General features: G+C 39.9%; 3 protein-coding genes across 3 annotated transcripts in view; 2 read left to right on the forward strand and 1 right to left on the reverse strand.

The window, feature by feature from the left end:
• Positions 1 to 17,807, reverse strand: part of LOC127648178 (histone H3) — a 1,095,985-nt gene that overhangs the window by 763,048 nt on the left and 315,130 nt on the right. The window lies entirely within an intron of this gene.
• Positions 1 to 17,807, forward strand: part of LOC127647925 (NACHT, LRR and PYD domains-containing protein 1 homolog) — a 249,836-nt gene that overhangs the window by 173,549 nt on the left and 58,480 nt on the right. The gene's annotated exons all lie outside the window — the stretch shown is intronic.
• LOC127648099 (uncharacterized) overlaps positions 1 to 17,807 on the forward strand; it is a 259,510-nt gene that overhangs the window by 1,090 nt on the left and 240,613 nt on the right. The window lies entirely within an intron of this gene.

Consider the following 17,807-nt stretch of genomic DNA (forward strand, 5'->3'; position numbering starts at 1 on the left):
AGAGGAGAGGGACATTATACTTGATTTACTGCTCTGTGCACATCACGTACAACGACGTAACTCATTGCTCAACCCACATCGTTGGAGAAATTAACACTCACAACTATTTCCAATAACAATAGCAACTGTGGCACATCTATCGTTCAACCCATGTAGGTTCAACAACATAAAACTGTCATTAATGACATCACGCAGGAGGTGGAGTAATAACTTCTGCAGTGATCAAATATCATACCTCATTTACACTGACACCAGTAAAATGTTTGTTGAGAGAAAGCTGCTTAAAAGCATAGTTCACCCAACTTCTGCCATTAATTACTCTCCCTCATGTCGTTCCAAATCCGTAAGACCTTTGTTCATCTTCAGAACACAAATGAAGATACACGCTGAAGTAAAGAAATTATTGAATTAAGTTTTTTCCCGTGGCTTCATAAAATGAAGATTGAACCACTGGAGTCACATGATCAACTTTAATGATGTATTTATACATTTCTGGGTCTTGAAAGTTTCAGTTACTTAGGATGTCAAATGAGGATCATTAACTCTTTCCCCGCCAAACACAGACTTTTCCGTGTTTCAGGAGGCATTCGGTAGGGAAAGCCCTTGCGCATGTTCTGAGTACGAGACTTCCAGATCAGAGAAACAAGCATCTGCGAACATAGACGTGATAAGCACAAACGGGAAGGAGTTTGGAGAATGTAGTTCAAAATGCATTTTTCTAAGCTTTTTGTACAGAATGTTGTATTTTTGACAAAACCTACCTATGTTCAAGTGGTGATCAAATAAGAACAAATTAAGATAAAATAAAACAGGTTTTTTCTGTGTTTTTTTTTTTTTTAAAGCAGAGGCTCAGATCTTTATTTTGATATATATTATGTTCATATATCCGTAAACCAAAATATCATCAAAAACCCTGGCAACTTATTTTTTGAAACGCTGGCAGGGAAAGAGTTAAAAATATCTTAAATTGTGTTCTGAAGATGAACAAACATGAACGACACGAGGGAGAGTAATGACAAGTTTAGTTTTTGGGTGAACTACCCCTTTAAGACACGAAGTGTTCATGTTTACATGCATAGTATGTAAGTGGCTTTCCGTTTCCGTAAGCAGCATTCTCCACAACAATGTCATTTTTCAGTGACGATGCAGCGAATAACCAACGATTACTTCATACTCCGTTGTTTTTTTTTGTATGTTTGTTTTCGTCATTCTAGACGCATGTTCATTCTACTCGTTATTTCGTCTGTGTAACCTGTTGATGATGAAATTTGCGTCACCCGTGCTGTACATTGTACACTATGTTTGCTTTTCAACAAAGTATGTACTTTGGACTTTAGATCATTAATACATGCAAAGTGACAATAAGCAACTTACTCATTAAGAACTCCACTCAAACGAAATGCGAGTGATAAGGGTCAGGACTTTCGGGTTCACTGCATTCCTCTTCTTTTTTTCCAGGCGCTCAACTTTGGAGCCCTTGTCAGGACTGATCTTAAATATGCACCTGTTGGTAAATGAGTGGAATAAAAAAACTAACTGTTACAGTTTGTAACAGTCAAACCTGTTACATATCAACAAAACATCAACTCACAATAACACACCAATCTTATCAATATCAATGTACCCACATGAAGTGTATGGATGAATGTTATAATTGTTGTCTCAAAGAGGGCACCAGAGGGGTCACTTCTCTCCTCTAGCCCTTGTTTGTAGTTCTAGGCTGTTTCTATGTGAACACTTTTGACTTTACTGATAATTTAGGGGCAATACTGTTTCTCTACTTATGTAACTTTAAATATTTGTAACTTAAAAAGGTAGGCCTATTTGATGAATAGAAAAGATGCCCAATGCAGGTTGGAAGGTTTATTTGCGAGAAATGTTGAGACAGACTCAGCATATGAACAAGCGAGACTGAAACTGTGCAGAATGAGGAAATCAAATATGGTCTATGAGAGACTGAAATGTCAAAAATGCTCTAAACACCTAGTAGTAGGGATGTCCCGATCCGATACTCAGTATCGGCTGATACTGCCATTTTTGCTGGATCGGGTATCGGTCAGAAGAGGCCGATCCAAATCCGATATTGTGCGTTTACTATTCTGTGTTATTGTTAAGACCCACAAAAGCATTATAAAGCACCATAAAGTTTTCGTGCACTATAAGTGTTCTGAAGCCATACTATAGTATAATGTGAGATAGAAATGAATATTTAAGTCATTAAATTCAAGTTCACGTAAACTTTTCCCTCCGCTGCGGCTGTCAGTCATTCTCCATTCAGCGTCAAACAGCGCGTCGCGTTCGGTTACGACAGTCAATGATGAAACTCTCCAAGATGATTCAATGTTACTATTATTATACTTGATCTGTAGATAAAGCTCTATGGTTTCGCATAAAATTACTATCTTGCTGGACTGTAGGCTATTGCTGTACCTTAATCACGTTCCTTTCTACCGTGTGTCTGTTAGATCACAACACTGGAGCACTATAACTGTTCTTCACACGCACAGTAACTGAAATTTAAAACTGTTAAAAGAAAAGGCTCAATAAACTATTGCATAGATAGATACTGTATAATACACTATGCATCGATATGTCTTTCCTTTGAACTTTTCAATGCGGACTCGACGCGCTGTGACTCCATGTTGCTTCAAGCCCATCATTCTGTGCTCGCGATGCGCAGAAGCGCTATGTGCCGCACTGTATTGGAGTCTTTCATAATCATATCATAATACTTTTGTGCAATGAAAGATTATTAATAGCCTTTTTTGTTCTGTCCTATATATCATATGTTGCTGCCTCATTAAACAGCTGTGCTATACATTTAAAACATGTCTTAATTTTATAGTAGACTACATATAAAATAATTGATCTTTCTGATTTTTGTTATCTTGTTTTTCATGAATGTATTCTACAACAATACAAAGAGCAATGTGTAATGTTTTACCAGATTTAGTGCTACACTTATTGTCTCTAATTTGTTCCCCACTAAATAATGTTTTTTTCACTAAATGTTCATATTTTATACAATTATTGTGCACTTGTGATTATTCTAGACTAAATTTTACTGCTGAGTTATCCACTAATCTAGTTTATAATAGAATTTTTGTCATAGGTTATGATCATATTTTTTTGATTTGTTGTTTTTCTTTATAATGAAGTTGTCTGTATTAAGTAGATTGTGTTTAACACACAAAAGAGTGATTTATTAGTTCAACACACAGAGTTATAGAAATTTTTTTTTAAACTGCGCTGGTATCGGATCGTTATCGGTATCGGTCGATACTGAATCTGGCCTGTTGTAGAACAATAACTACAAAGTTAATTACATCAAGCATCTCTCCTCTCCTCTCGTCTCCTCTCCTCATTTGTGAAAGGTTGTGCAGGGCTCGACATTAACGCTTGTCCGCTTGTCCAGAACAAGTGGATTTTTTGAAGCGACAAGTAAAAGAGAATTTTACTTGCCCGACCGGACAAGTAGCCTGATTAGAACATCAATAATAAATAAAAAAGTAACTAGGGAATCACTATAAACCGAGAGAATGATTCTGATTTTATTACATTTATTATAAGTTGCGATCGATTGTGGATAATAATGTATTACTGACGGTATAGGTTGCGCTGCTGACGCTCGCGCAGCCTTTCGAGGAGAAATCTACACAAATGAGCACAGCACACACAAACTCAGTTAACAACATACTGCCTATAAAAAAATCTAAATCGATCTGAATAAAAATAACTATTAACTAGTTTCATTAACATGCAGATGGCAGGGTTTTATAATCACTGAGGTCCCGAATGTGAGGTAGGCTAGTTTGGGGGGTTTCAGGGAAATTTTGATTTCTCTGATCTACACATGTGCATTTTAAGATGTTTTGAAAGCCAAAAAAATTGGATAATAATAGCTTTAAAACCATATCAGTGGGCAGCTGATTATTTTTCTCTCCTCATCAGCATCACACTCTTTTTATCTTTGTTTTTCTCTTGCTCTGTCTCTTCCCCTCCTAAAGCTGAGCTTTGACTGATATTTTATTTTGATAATGAACATGCTGCGATGTCAAGTTAGCAATGCTATAATGTGTGCATGTGTGAGGTGTCGGCGCGATCACAGGAATTTTTGTCCTTCTGAGGAACCTGTTACTCAGTAATTTATGGTCATAAGTATAGAAGCTAAAAATGTTTAAAAACTGTAAAGTTTTTGTAAAATACAGAAAACAAGCACGATGCCGTTTTCTGCCGTCTCGGTTTCCTTTCCTTTCCGTGAACTTTGGACTTTGTTTGAATTACATATGAATCCGTGTATCATTCGTTCTTTTCATATTCAATTGAGATTCCAAAATCGGAAAATGAAAAAACGGTTTGTTATTTCGTTATTCGTTTATAAATGTGATACCAAAAAACAAATAACGGGTCATTTTTCGTACTTTTGATTTAATGCTCAGATCAAAAAGAGGAAATTAAACAAAGGGTCACGGACAGATTTTGATTTTGATATTTAATTTGTTCGATCTGTGTGAACCGGAAATCGACTCGGTTACTAACGTAACCTCGGTTCCCTGAGAGGAGGGAACGAGTATTGCGTAAGTAGCTTACGCTATGGGAAAACTCTGTTTCTCGAGAAATATTGAAGTCTTTATGTAAAACGCATTGCAGCTGCACAGCAGACAGCAATGAGCGAGGCAGCTCGGTCATTGGCTGTGCTGCGGCAACTTGCTCGAACCAATGGCGGGGCGACTCTGAACGCGCGACCAATGGATGCGCGCTTCGCGCTCGCGCGCTCGGAGCCCGCCAAGATGGGCGAGGCTAGGGCTATATATTAGGCGCCCCGTCATGAGGGTTGTTTAGGTTCAATCGACTGAAGCGAACTGACCAAGCAAAAGCACGGCAGCTTACGTTCCCTCTCGAGAGGTCTCTCCTATTGCGTAAGTAGCTTACGCTATGGGAACACCATGCAAAACGCCGTGCGTGCTGACTTCGCTCTATAAAGCCAGAGGCAGATGCCTGAGCCTTAAAGCAAAGTGATTATTCAACGAGCCGGCCAACGGCGAGCTATATAATGGGATAATACAGAGCGCCTTTGCCCCAAGGTGGCCCATGGTGGGGCGCTCATTGTAAAAACATAAGCACATATCTTATGTACTGATTTTTTTTAACTTACTGATATGCATAAAAAACCCTCTAAGTCAGTCAGAGACGGACCTTATAAGGGAGGAGATAATGCTCAGCAAATACATACTCCAGTTCATACTATAGTCAGGCTGATAGAATGTTGGAATGCCATGAGGGGACCTGTAGGTTATAAAACCTGATAAATGTCGAAGGCGAGGCCCAGCCTGCCGCCGCACAAATATCTTCAATGGGTATCCCACACGACCACGCCCACGAGGAGGCCATGCTCCTCGTAGAGTGAGCTCTGACGCCTAAGGGGCATTGAAGGCCCTTGGCTTCATAAGCCAGCGCTATAGCATCCACTATCCAGCGCGATATTCTTTGCTTTGAAACTGCGAGACCTTTAGTGCGGCCGCCAAAGCATACGAATAATTGTTCCGTCTGTCTGAACGGGGCAGAACGTTCCAAATATACTCTGAGTGCCCTGACCGGGCAGAGTAAATTAGCATCGCTTTTGTCTGCTGGAGACGATAGCGCTGCCAGAGATATAACCTGTACTCTGAAGGGTGTGGAGAGCACTTTAGGAATATACCCGTGCTTTGGCCTAAGGACAACTCTGCAGTCGTTAGGTCCAAATTCCAGGCAAGCAGAGCTTACTCTCTTGACTGAGGCGAGCGCCAGCAAGAGCGCAGTTTTGAGCGAGAGCTGTTTAAGGTGCACGGTTCGGAGAGGTTCGAACGGGGCACTCTTGAGTGCGTCCAGGACCGTGGCCAGGTCCAAGATCGGCACCGAGGGGGGGCGAGGAGGGTTCATCCTCCTAGCGCCTCTTAGGAAACGAATGATTAGGTCGTTTTTCCCTAATGAGCGTCCCTTGTCAGGATTGTGTGACGCCGCTATGGCAGCCACATAGACTTTGAGCGTGGAGGGTGTGCGGCCCGCCTCCAGCAGCTCTTGCAAGAAGGCGAGTACACTTGGTATCTCGCACGATTTGGGGTTCAAGCTCTTGGTATCACACCAGTCACTGAACACTTTCCACTTTTGGGCATATAAGCGCCTCGTAGAGGGCGCTCGCGCCTCAGTGATGGTTCTCAACACTCCACTGGGGAGGTTCTCGGGAACCCGTTGAGGGGCCATGCATGAAGGGCCCACAGATCGGGGCGAGGATGAAGAATCATCCCGTTGGCCTGCCTGAGGAGGTCCAGCCTCAACGGAATCGGCCATGGGTTAGGGTTAGGGTTAGGGTTAGGACCATCATCTGCATCAGTTCTGGAAACCACGTCTGGTTCTTCCAGAGTGGGGCTACCAGGAGCACTGCACATTTCACTTCCCTGATCCGACTGATGACCTGAGGTAGCATCGCGATCGGGGGAAAAGCATACAAGGGATGGTTCGGCCAGACTTGGGCGAGCGCGTCCATGCTTTTTGAGAAGAAAAGAGGGCAGTGCGCATTTTCCCTGGAGGCGAAGAGGTCGACCTCTGCCTCGCCAAAGGTTTGCCATAACCACTGAGCCGTCAGGGGGTGGAGAGACCATTCCCCTGGGAGAACTTTGTCTCTGGACAGCATGTCCACTCCCTGGTTCAGGACGCCTGGCACATGCGCTGCTCTCAGCGAGCGCAGGTTGTGCTGTGACCATAAGATGAGCTCCCTGGCCATAGAGTGCAGGGAGCTCGACCTGAGTCCACCCTGGCGATTTATATACGATACTACCGTCATGTTGTCCGTTCGGACCAGGACGTGTTCGTTTTTCAGGTACGGAAGCAGGGCTCTGAGAGCCAAGGTGACCGCTTTCATTTCCAGACAGTTTATACAAAAGTAACGCAAATACAGTAGGCCTAATTTATTGCTTTTTGCTGTTAACGCAATTTTGCTGTAAGTTATATATAACGCAATACAAAATTAAAATCTGTAATATTATACCCCATTACAATCTCAGTAACGCGCATTACAATATCAAGTCAAGTCACCTTTATTGACTTGACTTGACACATGTCATGGCAGTTGATGGCTACAGCAGCAAAACTGTTGCCAATGCCACCATGCCAGTGAAAAACAACCTTGTGATTTATGAGGAAGTTTACAGGTGAATACATTCAGAACCAATGTTATTGTCATAATAGTTTCTGTTCAATGTTTATTCTCTTTTCATTTTATGTAATTTTCATTATTGGATAAGTTAAGTTCAGTGCAGCCCTTTGCACATGTACACATTATTTTATCCCAGATCTGCAGTGGTTAACCATGGGATGTGGGACCAAGTCAGGGTTGACCATGACAGGGAGTTTTACATGTCCTTGTACATGCAAGAGTTGCTGTCAAGACATAGACACAACCCTAGCAGGCCACCATACCTTCAAACAACATCAAAAAGGGTGAGGTTTTTGTAATACGGACAAACAGTACAACTAATATAATCAAAGATAGTAAAGAAAGAAAGACTCTGGCCATTTATTCTTCTAACATATAAGGAGTGAAAAAGTTTAAAATGGGAATTAATTTCCCAAACTTATCTTTAACCTATTACTTTTCATACCATCTAAAATCATGTTTGTGTTCCAACAGAATCTTCGAGTGGAAAGGATTTGGCCCGAGGTGAACAATCGCGTGAACTACCCATTGAAACAGCCCTGGTACACCTGCTTGACCAAGAAGTCCTCAACATGGAGGACAATATGACTAAATTCTGCATTTCAAACCTGACATGTCAATTAAGTCAAATTGGACAAGGCAGAGTAGTGCAATCGTGGAATGCACACAGGATCCCAGGTATGCTAAACTGAGTATGTACAACAATTTGAAGCAGTTATTTTTTCAAACTCCAACCACATACAGCATAAATGGCATTGCTTTGTTAGTTATTTGTTTCCTTGTTTTAGGCCGTGGGATACCCAATGAACTCGCAGCAGGTGGCTGTCCAGCTAAAATCTCTGAAGAGCTGCTGCCCAATGCCTCTGTTGTGGCAAACATGTCTGAGCAAGATTTTGGATCCTCGCTGACTTGAGAGTCAGTTTTTGGAACTGACCCATTTTCATCTGAGGAGGATAGATGTCATGCAGAACAAGACTTTGCAGACACCTACCCTGACATGTCTCTTCTTTTTAATCATGTAGTAAACAATGACTATACACCTGTCCAAGATGCCTTGTTGCACCTCATAAATATCACCCAAAGATATGTTTGAAAAAAGTAACTGAAATTCTGTGGTGTTGAGTAGCTAGGACATCAGACTGTTATGCTACAGTGCTGATTCAAAGTTTGTCAACCCTTTAAGCAATTATAGTTTTTATATAAAATCTTTGTTGCCCTCCACACTGTTGGAATCGACTATTGATCGGTCTTAGTATGTTTTGTTCTTTACTTCATAAAACTGTAATCAGTCTGCATACAGCTTCTATTGATACTCTTCTCTAAATTGTTGCACTTTTTACTGTATGTTTTGTGAGAGCACCCTGGATAACCCTGCTCTTAAAAAAACCTAGGCATACAGATTGTTATAAAAATCGTATGTAACTGCCACTGTGCCCCCAACTTGTCAGTTGAATAATTTGACAAATAAACCTTTGCTTTAAACTCTGTTGTATTGAACTCTTTTAGGTGAAATAAAATATTGCATACAATGACAAAGTATTGCACTAGTATTGCCAGAAGGGCAGACTTTATATGCTTAATTTAAACTGTTAACTTTAAAATACTGAAAAATATACAACATAAAATAGTGCAAATTTGAGATTGTAACTCAGTTTTCAAATCATTAAAATATGGGTATGAAAACTAAAATGACCTAATAAAACTACACACATGAAATAGTGCTTTAACTGTAAATTCGACCTGTTGTTCATGAAGAAATAGAACACAAAGCGGCAAAACTACGCTATTGTGAATAGCCTACTTAGTGTACAATATAATTCCAAGAGTATGTTTCCAAATGCAAACAATTTAAGAAAATATACAACAAAATAGTGCAAATCTGGGATTGTAACTTAGCTTTCACGCACTGAAACATGAGCAAAAAAAGAGTTTGCTTAAATTGTAGACTTGACATATGTTACCCAATAACAAACTGAACACAAAGAACAGTAAATCAATGCAATTACATATGATTGGATTCTGTACACAGTGTCACTCCCAGAGTATGCTTCCCAATGCAGCCAATGCATCAGAGAGTCCAGTAAGTCTTTGAATGTTGTTACCAAAATCATCAGCTCGACATTTTGGGCAAAAGGCAGAATTTTTCTGCCACTCTTCAATGCAGCTCCTACAGCCAACAAGGCTTTGGCAGCACGATGAAACCATGGGCTCAACCATTGGACCTGCCAATTTAAATCAGAAAACAGTTTCAAAAACTACAGTATTTGATTGAATTAAATGGCTATATTTGGTCTGTGTTCTTCATGGAAAGAGTTAATTAGTTGCACATAGATATGTGTGTTAAGTAGACTAAACTTTGGTACTATGGTATGGTACCATCTGTTTATTTACTGTATCCACATCTGTGGTTGTCAGAACACCTGACCTGGGATTTTCCATATTTATCTAATTATCAGCAATTGCCATTCATATCTAAATAAGACATTGAAAAGTGTATGTTTTTTTAACAACTTCTGAATTATGGGTAATTACAGGTTTTTAAAGAAAACAATATTTAATAAAAAAAATTACTTTTGCAGACAATACAGGCAAAGGCATCTCTAACAGCAGCTGCTTGGGCCTCAGTCAGGGACAGTGTTGTTCTGCGGTTGGAATTTGCAAACTCCATCAGCTCCTTCATTGTAGTGGACACTTCTTGCAGTCCCTGGGATGCCAGGACCACCTCTTCAATACTATCAAAAACCAGATCGAGGCCTGTATCTTCTCGTCGACTGAAAAACAAGCACAATATACAACAAGCAAATTATATCCAATAAATGCAACAATTTTAACCCTGTCAATAGCTACTATGGTCACTGTAAACATTGTATTGAATAGCCAGATGGTTTTATGCTGTAAGACTGGAAAAAATGAAAGAACTAGTTGTGCCAACTAGGAATGACCACTCCTCGAGTAGACAAAAGACCTTGCTGCAAATTAACATTTGAACTCATTCTAAACTACATTTCATCACTCACCCTCTTTCTCATGCCAAGATCAACTGAAACTCACACAAGAATCTATATGGTTTAATGTGAATATTTATCATCGAATATTATACATATTTAGAATCATTTAAAACGTCTCAGGGTGACTGGTACAAATGTCAAATGTCTTTCCCTGGAACAATTTGTGACTATTTGTAACGGGGCCTATATTGGCATAACATCTTACAGTTACTCCTCGCCTATGAATTTATGAAAACAAACAAATATGCGACCATTATAATATGCTTTTTTCCAAATTAAGTACCTCAGTCTCCTCTTTTTACTAGCTTGTAACTGCAAGAAGTGTTCTTCCTTCACAGCAAATACTTTCCTTCCATTTTGCTTCCAAAATGCTGATCCTGTATAGAAAATAGTCCATTAATTATGCAAATAGCATGACTCATGATGGGCAGTAACTCCTAATACAAATAAGTTAATTTGAAGCATACAATAAAGGTATCCTGGATTTATATACTATTTCATATTTCTTTCATATAAACAATACAAAGTGTTCAGTTATACCTCTGGTTCCTTCCGAGTCCAAGATTTTGTTCCCCTGGCCGTCAGTGAGGATGCGTGAATCCTCTTGTTCAAGGGCATCATTGACTTTGTAGAGGATGCCCATAACAGAAGCTTCAAATTCTGAAAAACACACAGTCAGCGTTGTGCTAGTCTCCAACTTGCCATCCACAAGGTCAGCGATGAAGATGTTTCTGAATATTGATGATAGAAAACATTTATTTTACTCAATTTATATTGTTTAGGCTTCATTCCTATGGTACAGCCATATTCATAACACAGCCTATCAAATGCATCCAGGTGAATTATGCAGATATAGTAGTGACTTGATAACATAATGTAGCCATTTCATTGAAAGCGCATTCTTCTGCAGATGTCAGATATCAGTGTCAAATATGCTAACGTCACACTTGTGAATAAATGTTATTTCTGTTTGTAGTTATGGCTAGCATAACAAGCATATCATTGCCTTGAACACAACTGAAATCGTATTAACATACTCTTTACATTGGTGTGATGGTGAAAGTTTTATTTGGTCACCTTTGGAATGTTTTTGTCAGATTACCTCTTGGATTTGCTGAAGCCCTTGCAGCAGAACCTGCAACAGAAACTGCAGCGCTGGGTGGGCTGTGGAAAGAAAAGCAGGTAGGGTTGTGTGTTGCTGGGACACTGCCGGTAGATGAGTCTTCCACGCTGCTTTCGCCGTGCACCTCGTAAGGTCCTCTTACTATGAGTTCTAAAGTGCTAAAACGGCCATCAGGCATGAGACTGGGCCCATGCACCTTTGCAAATATAAAGGAAGGAGTTCAGTACAATGTTAGTTATAAAATAAAGTAACGTTAGCTAACAGTTTCGTCAGTGCAATTTTACAGAATAAATAAGACTTATTTTTAGATTAAACTACAGTAAAGGTTATGGTACACAGGGCAACTTTTTGAGCAATGTTGCTGCAGTCTTGCCGAGTGATTGTTACTTGGGCACTTTTCCATTGAAAATGGGCAATAAATTTCTATCTGGATAATTTAGATTGCGCGTGGGTCCTGTGTCTCCTCTGGTTGCCCGTTGACAGCAACATTGCTCAAAAAGTTGCCCTGTAAGGTGTGTATCATCACCTTAAGTTACCTGGAAGATCCTGCGGATTTTTTCGGTCGTCATGTCGTCTTTTTTGACAGTCACCCGTTTAGTTCCTCTGAACAAGATGAAACTGAAACTCTCCATGATTGATCTCACATTTGAAGGCTAACGTTTGGTTAAACTGAAGAAGTGAATCAAGCTAACGAGACTTCCGGTTCACACAGATCGAACAAATTAAATATCAAAATCAAAATCTGTCCACGACCCTTTGTTTAATTTCCTCTTTTTGATCTGAGCATTAAATCAAAAGTACGAAAAATGACCCGTTATTTGTTTTTTGGTATCACATTTATAAACGAATAACGAAATAACAAACTGTTTTTTCATTTTCCGATTTTGGAATCTCAATTGAATATGAAAAGAACGAATGATACATGGATTCATATTGTAGCTTTAATTTTAAAAGTTAAAGAATCTTACAGTGGTTCAAACTAGGCTACTGTATTGAATGTGAATGATTTATGTTGAAGTGTTCGGGACATGGATTTTAATGGTGAGCCTTTTGTTTTTGTATTCAGGCTATCAAAGTATGTCCAAATTTGAATTTAGATTTATCGGCCAATATATCAGTTATCGGCTTTCAAATGTAAAGAATTATCGTATCGGCGCATCTCTAGTTTATTGGCTCATATGAGATTTAAGTTCTATTCCTTGAACAATCAGTTCAACTTGAAATCAATACAGAGACATATACAAGATATTACCCTCAAGAATAAAAAAAATCCCAATCAGAAGATAATAAAATTACATTTACCTTTGAAGAAACTCGAGCGTGGCCCCAAGTGCCGTTGGGTAGTGCATGTTAAAGATGTAGTAACACATAAACATGCAGACCAGTGCATCTGTGAAGCTTGTCATTTTTTCGATTATCACCTCCTGGTCTGCTGCCACCATGAAAGTTGCTGCAGACATTGGACTCTCTCCTGTGAAAAAAAATATAATTTTAATAATATTATCAGAGTCATACATGAAAATCCATCAATTTAAATGTCAGTACTTGATTTTAGCACACACAAATTCTGTTGCCTCTCACTTACCACATACAAGTATGCATGGTGTGGGTGACAGGTGTTCTGTCTGAACCTCATCTGCAATGCAAGTTTTGTCGACCATGTGGAACATTTTGGCTTAATCATCTTTGAAGTGTAAAAGTAGCATCAACACTGCTCCAGAGGGTCCACCACCAGCTTTGATTTATTCTCTCTGTTTTGAAGTTATGTTTGACTTCTCAAGTGGAAGAGACTGAAAGTAGTCAAGAACTCTACCCAATTTTGTTGCCATGGCCTCCTCAAATTCTGCATTGACGTAGACACCGGTTAACAGTTTGAAGTGTGCCTTCATGCCAACAAGTGAAAATAGATACATTAACTGTTCTATTTGTTTTGTATTCTTGTCATTTACCTTGAACATTCCTTGCATCTCTTTTTTCTTCATCATCTGTGCTTCCACATTCACAGGCCGAGACTCCCAAAGAATACAGCCATAAGAGTCTTTGCGTTGCATCTTTTTTTCTAGAACAGGGCTGCTGTCATCTAGAGTGCGGTTGCGCTTACCCAGCATCTCATTTCTCCTGTAGTTGTCAACTCTGTTCTGAAATTGTTTTGTTAAAGAATCATGCCCACTTCCAACGATTTCATCTTCAATCATGTCTTTTAAAGACTTTGGATATTCAAGGACCATCTTCCGTGCAACTTCATTTAGGTGTTTCTTTGATGGTTTTTTGCAAAGTGCAAGGATTTCAGCGGCAATAATGCGAATAATTTCCCTCCTTTCCCTGGCTGTTGGTCGCTCCTGATTGCTTAATTTCTTCTTCAAAACAGCTGGTAGCATGTTCCAGGGGACTTTAAAATTGTAGTGCCAGTCACTGCCCAGTTGTGTAGAGGAACTAGTGCTGTCAGTATCAGATGGAGAGGAGATGACACTTGCAGGTGAGCATTGAGTAGTAAAGGGTGTCCGTGGGCTTGTTAGACTGATCCGTGGTGGTGTTACAAGATTTTGGGCTGAGACTAGGGAACGTTTAGGGAAATCATCTTCCATGTTTGAGTGGCTTGGAGCTATATCGCTCTGAGTAGAGAAGACACCTAAATAGAGACACATTCACTTAAAAAGATCAAAGGCATGCTTGACCACAGATTAATTTTTGACAGTGTAAATACACAACTTTGTAGATACAGGCCCTTTGTCAATATTTACAACAACAACAAAAAAAACAACATTCAAATGTTCAAACTATAGGCCTTCCTTACTTTTTATGTGTGCAAGAAGCCTCCTTGCTTGAATGGGTTTAAGGACTCCAGCAAGGTCATCTGTCTGTACAAGGTTCATGTCATCAACCATTTCCACACCCAGGTCTTGGAGGGCATCCAAAATGGGTTGCATTGTAGCCGGTGTGCTACACATCGGAAGTGCTTCTTTAATGAGTGTGGCTATGTCATCCATGGCTAAACAGGGGAAATAAATTATCAGTGAAATGGAAACATAGCTACAGATCTAAAACACTATGCTTCAGGGATATTACTTTCATCGCAAACAGACTGTATGCAGCAAGTGGGTAAAAATCTAGACAATGATCAGCATGAATGCAAAGCATATCCCTTGGAGCTTCTCCAACTTTATAGAGCCAATACTCCGGCATGTAAGATGATGAGTGTGGTGTCACAAGAAAATAGACATCTTTGTTTCCTTTCATAAGAACAAGCTCAATTTGTCCAAATTCCACAGACTCATCATTATTAAAGCAAAGAAAGGAACCCTTTCTATAGAGTGTTCCCTTAAAGGTCACTTCTGTGGACACCAAGTCAGGTGTAACCAAGCTTGCCTCAATAGTATTGCGTACTTTACTGCTGTAAAGATCAGCATGGTAAGGGGAGGAGTCTTTCAACTGCAAAGCTGGAGGAAAGAAGGAGCTGGAGTTCATGTAGGATTGAAGGAGCTGATGATTGTTTGCCAGACTCTTGCAAACATTTTTGAAGTTTTGTGTCCTCCTCACACATTGTTTGAAGTATGAGTGTTTGCTCTCAAACCTCATTGTCCACAAGCGAATGAGTGGGCCAAACCTCATGATCAACAATGGATAGTGTAGGAGATAGTGATGCTTTAGTTTCAGTTTTTTAGAGGGAAATAGATGCTTCCTTGTTTCAAGATATTCTTGAATGTGGACCTGAAGGAAACTAACTTGGGCAGCAGATATTATGGGGGAACAGACTAACTCCACTACTTCCTTTAGCATTATCACTACCTGCCATACCTGGTCCTGGGTGTCTTTGATTCTGTCCCCAATGATGATGCGAAGGAGTCGCAGCAAACACCAATTCTCAGCTGCCTGCCCACCAATCTTAATTCCTTGTTCACTGACTTCTGAAGGAACTGAACTAGCATCAGTACCCATGTATTTGAACTGTTTGATTTGCTGGTTGAGTTGCTGGTAAGTCATCCATTTTTTCACTTTCACAAAGTACTGCAGGTAAATAGAAATGTCATAGGCAACCACTCCTTCAAATAAGTCATGACCTAGGCAGGGTGGAAGGCCAGGCTGACATACATGAAAATACTGAAGGCTATTGAAAAATTAGTCAATCTTCACTCCATTTACAATTGTTTCCTCACTGTCTTGTAGTAGCTGCACTGCCTCTTTGTAATTTTCAACTGTCCTCACTGGAAACCTGACTGTCACATTACCAATTTCCTTTCTGGGTACCAAACAGAACCTACAACAGTGAGAGGAAGTACTGAAATTTTCAGTGTAACCACCAATACAGTGGGATCCCAAACTGTCACCAACGATGCACAAGACTGCTGCCTGTACAATATGACCTGAAGACGGGACTAGACCATTGTCTTCTAGCTCTTTAATGTCTGACAGCATTCTTGAAAACAAAATCTCCTGCTCAAAGTATTTAAAATCTTGCTCCGTGCACAAAAGCAAAAGCTGCAGGTGATCAACACTTGACTGATAGAACGGCTCAAAGTTGGCAAGTGTAAAGTACACCCCCACTATCTTGTGCTTTTTCTTTGCCGAGCCGAGACGGTTGACTACCTCAAAAGCATCCTGGTACAAAATAAGCTTTAAACTTATACCTGGCTGCATACACAAAGCATTGGTATGAAACACTGATCCATCACACACATCAGTTAATACCCCTGTAGGAGGGACATTATGAGTCTTCACACATTCCTGCCAAATCACAGGATCTTTTAATATTGCATTCAAAGTGTCTTTGAGAGGGATGTACTGTGCATACCTGTCTCTTCTTTTATCATCTTTCCCTAGGTAAATAGGTTGTGGGTGCACATAGGAGAAGTTCGTTTGAAAAAACTGCTTCCGGGTATATTCTGTAGAGAGAGGGAGGCTTCATGAAGAATGCAAATCTGTCACACCATTCAAAGCTGCTTCTACATCAGAATCAGAAATATGTGTACTCTCTTTAAGTATTTCTTTGAATTGTTTTGTTGTGTGCTGAGCTTGTGTGTAGCGGATAATTGCCCTGCAATCGCATGTTTATGGATCCTGGATATATGGGAAGTAAATGATGACCATTTCTTAAATATTTTGCCACAGCTAGCAAATGGACAGTTTACCAACTCACTTTTGGAAAGATGTGACCTGAGATGTGCAAGCAAATCTTTGAAATCTGTGCACTGCTTCTGACAACTTCAGTTCTCACATGTATATGATGTTTGACTACTTGTATAATGTACAGTTGTCACAGATGGGTTTTGGTGGTGTCGATGAAAATGCGTTTTAAGAGCACTGTACTTAACGAAAACACGTTTGCAGTCAGTCACACAACATGGATATTGGCCACTAGCCTCATGTCTATGTAGTACTTGATGATCTACATAACCTTTTACAGATTTTAGCGAAAGGCCACAGAAGCGGCATGTAAACACATTAGCCATTTCACATTACAAACTAAACGGTGAGCTAAAAACATTTGAAAGATGTATTATACATTTTAACACAGAAAAGTATATTGTTGAGAACTTCCCGTTTAAATTCCCATTTTCTTAACAAGTGTCAATTTCCAGTGTTAAATGTAGATTTGGAATGCGCAGTATCCGCACGTGTCAGTTTGGGCCCGAAGCATATAACGATACACGAGGTATACCCAGCTAACAAAAAAACGTCCCCAGAATGTCCCCTGAACGTCCACAGCGAACGTCCCCTGAACGTCTTCGTGTAGGGTTCTTTAAAAGTTCGCAGGACGTCATGGGGGACGTTCGCGGGACGTTCGCGGGACGTCCCGAGGGACCTTCACGGAACGTTCACTAGAAGTCCTTTTAACATCTTAACACCCTTTTATAGTGTAGTATTAGTCTGATAACACAAAATTGAACAACCAAGGAACAAACACACAACAAGGAAAAACACACAAATTCCAAATATCAGGACACACGTATACAAAAATACTTTTATTTTCATAAACAAAAAAGAGCGTGTGTGTTTGTTTGTGTGTCCAGTTGCCAAGTTTCCATGTTGAAACGTGTTACTCCTCCACATCTGATTCCACCCGTAAGCTTGGAACCTAAAACAAAGTGTTGTATTACAAATTTATTAAATGTTTAATTTAGGTTCCAATACATTAGTTTATAAACTGAGAAAGTTTAGTAGATTGAATTTACTATTTGAGGTATAAATGAATGTCATAGACCTGCCTGTCAGGCTTTCCAGCAGGAGATCCCTGCCTGTCCTGATCTCACTATTGTAAGTTAAATTAGTCGGATTGCTGAGACTATCACCTTTTGTCTTTAAATGACTCTTGGAGCCCCTGACCCAGTCGTTAAATAGTCCGGCTGATTAGATTAGTTGCGAATCACAGTTATGCTGATGAGATCAGGGCTGGGAATTTCCTTTAACGAGGTGACTCCTGTACCTCATTTACATGCTTTGTTTCAGAGTGTCTCCACCTCTATGTATAATCAAGTCCCCTCACCCT

Source organism: Xyrauchen texanus, chromosome 1 (genome assembly GCF_025860055.1).
Source record: "Xyrauchen texanus isolate HMW12.3.18 chromosome 1, RBS_HiC_50CHRs, whole genome shotgun sequence".
In the NCBI taxonomy this organism is placed as follows: Eukaryota; Metazoa; Chordata; class Actinopteri; order Cypriniformes; family Catostomidae; genus Xyrauchen; species Xyrauchen texanus.